We start from the raw sequence: 6,106 nt of genomic DNA on the forward strand, positions 1-6,106 counted from the left end.
CAGACTTTGCAAATTACAAAAATCTGAACAATCTTCTTCCCCTTTCCTTTATATCTGAAATGAAGAGTAACGGTTATGTCTCCAAGTAATGATGCTTTAAACGGAGAGTAATATCATATCTGAGTATTTTGGTACTTATTTGAATGACTGTTATTGATAGTCGATCTATAACATTCATAGCCGAGTTATAACGTATAATTGATGTATAATGGTCATATGCAGCCCCCAAACTTGGACTAGGTATTTTGATAAAATAGGTTGAGCTTTTATTGAGTTATAACTCGGTGTTTTGATAAGGGTGTGTATTTTGTCTCCACAGTTTAACATATTTTATCAAAATAAATATGAATTTGAAATAATTAAATGTAGCAGTTATAATTTTCTTAGAAAAAGAAAAAAGTAAAAAGAAAAATAAAAGGTCTTGACATTAAATGAAAAGTGGGTGAAGTTTTAGTTTCCAATGAGATTGATGGCCATTGGTTTCTAAGAGAAACAACAGTTGTGATGGATTTGGAACTGAAACATTTTATTGAATGTTGGCATACTGATGACGTGAAATTGTTGTGATGGTATATAATTTCTCAAATAATGAATTCTCGTTGCAAGTATAGTTCTACACCAACAAAGAATCCACCTAATCAAAAATTTGGTTGTCATAAGTAACAAATCCCAAACAAGAATTAACCAAAGTATTGATAGCAAGCACAAGTACCGGTTAGGAATTTCACACAAAATGATTCTGTTGGTAGTATAGTTCCCAACCGATGACCAATCCTCGAATCAAATGTTAAAAGATTTGATTGTCACAAGTTCAACCCCAATACAAGTTAACCGAAGTATACAAACCTCGGGTCGTCTCACAAAGAATGGGCAAACATGTGCATTAACATCGGTTAGAAATTCGGGGTTGTAAATCATGATCACAAAATTAAACTACTAAACTTATCATGCAAGGAAACTTAAAATGCAAGAAACTAAATCAAGTAACCAAACCAAGAGAACATATAATCTACTTCTACTTTAGAATTAAGCAATGAACTAAGGCTAGAGCTAAACAAGTGAGATTTTGGGTTTTCAAATATGAATAATAAAAAGAACTCTTGGCTAAGCATGGGAATTGAGGTCTCCATTCTTGTCTACAACCATAATTTGCTAATTGTGGGGAACCAAACTCACTAAGTCTACCTTCAAGGACCTTAAGTATGTAACATCTACTCCTAGGTTTGAGGTACGTCAAGTGGCTTGACCAATTTCAACCCATAAGTCCCAACCAATCTACTAATTAGATTAGTAGTGGGTTGGTGTCAATGAGTGTCAACTTGACCACTAAGGGTTCTCCAATAAACAATCCAATGAGACCCAATGACTCAAGGTCACCCAATTCTCATAGCTTAGACCAATAGTAAAGAGAACTACTCCATAATCAAAGGAAACATTTCATCAAACACATGGAACACACTAACAAAATACATGTTCAAATTGTAATTAAATTGGAAATTATAAGGACCCACTAACAATTATCTATAAAGAACAACTCAAATAACACTAATGATCATAGAAAACATCAATGTACTCATAGAATTCAAGATCCATAATATTCATAAAATGGGTAGAAAATTGGAAAATAACAAGATAACATAATTCATCACAAGATCTAAGCAAAATTATACTAGGAAATTCAAATTAAGTAATCATAACTAGAAATTAACAAAATCCAATCCAGAAATTCAACAATGGGAGATCAAAAATCAAACTAGGTCTAGAGAGGAATAAGGGTTTCTCTCTCTAGAAGAACAAGAACAAAAAACTAGCAAAAATTGTGTCTAAGTGTGTAATGAGTGATCCTTCCTTCCCCCTACAATCCTTGGGTCTTTTCCCTTCAAGGCCAGCTTGGAATCGGGCCTAGAGAGCCTCAGAAATTGCCAACCATGATTTCTTTAATGAGGTCACGTGTTGGGAGCCACGCGTACGCGCCAAGCACGCGTGCGTGACAATGAGCATCTCAATCCACGCATACGCGCAAGGTGCGCGTGTGCGTCGGTGTGATTTTATTCTATGCACGCGAAAGCGTCAATTGTGCACGCCGACTTCCCTATAGCACGCATCCACGCGTCCGTGCAAGGTACGCGTGCGCGTCGATGCTTATGCTCCAAAGCTCCAATGCTCCATGTTTCCTCATTTGTGCATGCTTTGTTTCCGTCTTCTAGACCAATCTTGTCCTGTAAACTCTGAAATCACTTAACAAACGTATCACGACATGTTTTCAATCATGAGGCAAAATAATGAAGGAAACACAAAACCATGCATTTTATGTGGATAAGTGAGGAAAGTATTGATAAAATCTCTTCAAATTAACACAAGATAAACCAAAAAATTGGGGTTTATCAAACCTCCCCACACTTAAACCAAGCATGTCCTCATGCTAAAAACAGAAAGACCAAAAGACATAGGAAAAAGAGGTTTATGAAATGCAACTAATGCAAATGCATCTATCTACTTGGTCAAGGTGAATCTATCCTCCAAGAATATATGTGAATGTATAGGGCTAAGGTGACATGATAGTCCATGAATCCTACCATTTCAAACATCAAAATGAGGTGCATATAACTTACGGGACGAGTGCTTGTGAAAGCTGGGAACAAGAATTTGAGCATCGAACCCTCACCGGAAGTGTATCCTCTCTATTCGCTCAAGTGTTTAGGGTTCGTCACTCAATTCCCCCCTAATCATGCTTTCCAAGATTTGTCTTTCATCTAACAATCAACAATCATTTAATGCATGCATACAATTATCATGAGGTCTTATTTTTGGTTGTAATGGGACTACGGTATAGGTAAGGATGCATGTATGGCCAAGTGAGCTTACAATTTATATCCTTGATTAGCTTAGATTCTCACCTAACACCTACAACAACCTATGCAATTCTAACACATAACCTAGTTACCCATTTTTTTCATATGCTCATGTATTTCTCTTTAGTTCACAACCCACATGCATTGGTGATCATTGGCTTCGCCTTGGGGCAATTTGTCCCCTTTTTATTGTTTCTTTTTCTATGTTTTTGTTTCTTTTATTTTTCTATTTCTTTTTCTTTACATTCTTCTTTTTCTTTTTTTTTTGTTTTCCTTTGCTTGTCCCCTTCTTTTTGGGGATTTTATGTACAAGGGTGCCAATGCATGTGGTCCAATCATTCAATACATGAGTATGTTCTCACTCCCCAAAAATATTTATTTATTTTTTTCATTACAATTACGAAAACCTACCTTTACATCTACCCAAGTTCCCAAGTATTCCTTCCCATTTGAATGACATACACCCTCACTCACCTAAGCTAATTAAGGATCCAAATCCAGGGACATTCATTGTTTTTCACTTAGGGGTATTGATGTACTAAAATTAAGAACAAAAGGGTTTGTCATGGGCTCAAAATTGGTTAGCAATGGTAGATAAAAGGGTTAGGCCATTTTGGGAAAGTGACTATTGAAATGATGGCCTCAATCATGTAAATACATTTATACACAAAATAAAGGATATATAAAATCAGACAAAGCAAGGATTGCAATCATAGGAAGAGAATCTTTGCACACAAGAAGGAAAATAAGTGGTTATAAGATATAACCACACCATTAGGCTCAAATCTTACAAGCTTGTGTTCTTAACTCAACAATCATGTTCCAAAATACATTCCTCAAGCAAGTTATGTCACAAAAAATTTTTCAAAAATTGGTGGAATGCCCTAAAAACACATTTTCTCGGAAAAGGAAGTTATTATCCTAACCAAGTAGCTCTACTAGAAATAACTATCATGCAAGAGATATTCACAAGCAAAAATCAACTAACATGCAATGTTTTAACTAATCAAACAAAAGAAAATTTAAGTCCATGGGTGTTGAAAGAAAGAGATTATTACCCCACAAAGATCAGTCGAACGACCTCCCCACACTTAAAATTTAGCACGGTCTTCCGTGCTACTAGCAATACACAAAGGGCGATCGGGACCGGAATCTCCACTATCCTCCTCATGATTGCTACTATCAGATGGAGTTGAAGTGATTGTGAATATATCGGGCTCCTCCATGGATGAGGTAACAAAACTCAAAAGCTTTTTTATGTAAGCAAATCGGCGTTGATTCTGTCGTTCATATCTATTTATCTTCTTGTGTAGATCCTCAATTCGTTGGTGGGTGGGTCTTTGTGGTGGTGCAGATGAGGTGGAAGGAACAGTAGGCTGGGGGGATATGTCAAGGCTTGGGGTGCCTATGGGAAGCTGTAAGTATTTTCTGCTTGGGATGACATCGCCCTTAGCCGGAATTGTAGCCTTCATGTCCGTGGACTTCCAAGGAACACCCACATCAACAACTAAATCAGATACCAATGCTGGGAATGATAGGTTACCTTGGCCGTGGACTTGACCTATCGCTTGTTGGATGAGAAGCAGGATGTTCATCGGCTTCTCCGTGAGAATACACCAAACAAGGAGAGCGAGATCCGCCATGAAGGACGACTTGTGGGTGCTAGGTAGCACATAGTGAGATAGGATCTGGGCCCAAGCTCTAGCCTCCACAGTGAGGTAGCGTACATCAATGCACTTGGGCCACATCTGGAGTCGTCCATGGGTCCAACGTGCCTCTGACTCGGTAATGATTCGAAGAATCGAATTCCAATCAAACCCAAACTCACTTCGCCGATGCAAGACCTCTTGATAACCATCTATATCCGCTGGTACTGATAAAACATTAAGCACTTGCTGAATAGCCTCTTCAGAAACTGGGACTTGCTTTCGGCACACGTATACTGATTGAAGGGAAGGGATGTGGTAATTGGTGTAGAACTCTACCACCCACGAGAGGTTAGCCTCTTATGGTTTTCTCAGTAGAAACTCCCATCCTTGCCGCTCAATGAGGGGTAGAATACAATGAGCAATGTGGTCCAGAGGGGCGAGTAGATGCTCGGCATGATAGTTCCTCCCAACCATGGCGGGGAACACGAGTTCACAAAAGCGGTTGGGGAACCTTGAGGAGTCCCTTACCTGATTGTTCTTCTCTTTTTCATCAATAGGAGTGGATGTTTTTGCCTTCTTAGAAAGGGGTTTGACTCCTAGTATAGGGTGCGCCTTGGAGGTTGACTTTTGGGATGCTCTCTTTGTGGCCGGTTTCTTGGGCACCTTCTCTTTGCCTTTCTTGGTGGCCATGCTGAAAAAAGAAGGAAAAGAGAAATATTAAACCCAAAAAATCAACTCATGGAAAACAACATGCAAGTGGGAAGTAGTGCCCAAAAGAAATTGTGTGTCTTGAGGACATAACAGCTGCACATGTGATCAAAACAACTTTAGAAGCATGGGTCACAACACTTAGCATGGGATGCAAGAGTGAGTAAGGCATGCAATAAGGCATGAGAGGAATGAACTCAAGCATCCACAATAAAGAGCAAGTCATGGTAAATGAGCATCAAGTTGGCAAGCATAAAGTAAAGTGGGCTCAATGCACTTAAAAGAGGGCAAGTGAATGACGAGGAAGCGCCAAATTGGGAGTATAAGATCAAAATGAACCAAAATGGCATACGTGCATTTCCTTGAACACTTGGCGTGCAATTATCAAGCAATGAGCAAATATGAAACACTCAATCACTTAGATCCCCAAAATGAAATGCCCAACAACAACACATCACTGCATGATTGCAAAGACATCAAAAGATAACAAAAGGATCAATCAAAGCAAGGTAAAACTCAAGTTTAATATCCATGAAAAAATAAGAAGGGGAAAAGTGAGCAAGCAACAATTAAGCAATAGAATCATGCAACCAAAAAGAAAATAAGGGAGCAACAAAAAGAAACATGTACCTATATGAAGAAAACTTCAAAATAGAAAGTGAGAGATGAGAAGTAAAAGAAATAGAACCTTGGAAAGGGGAAGAGAGAAAGGTGGAGTGTTGGTAGCAAAAGAGAGAGAGAATAAGAAGATGAAGTGCCACCGGAGGTGGTGGTGGTCGCCAGTAAGTGGCCGTAGACAAGAGTAGAAGTGGTGGAGGAAGGGAGAAGAAGAAGAAAGGTGGTGGAAGAAAGAAGGGAGAAGAGTGAAAAGAAGTGAAGAAAGAATGAAGGGCCGCC

This window comes from Arachis duranensis, chromosome 10, assembly GCF_000817695.3.
Source record: "Arachis duranensis cultivar V14167 chromosome 10, aradu.V14167.gnm2.J7QH, whole genome shotgun sequence".
Lineage (NCBI taxonomy): Eukaryota > Viridiplantae > Streptophyta > Magnoliopsida > Fabales > Fabaceae > Arachis > Arachis duranensis.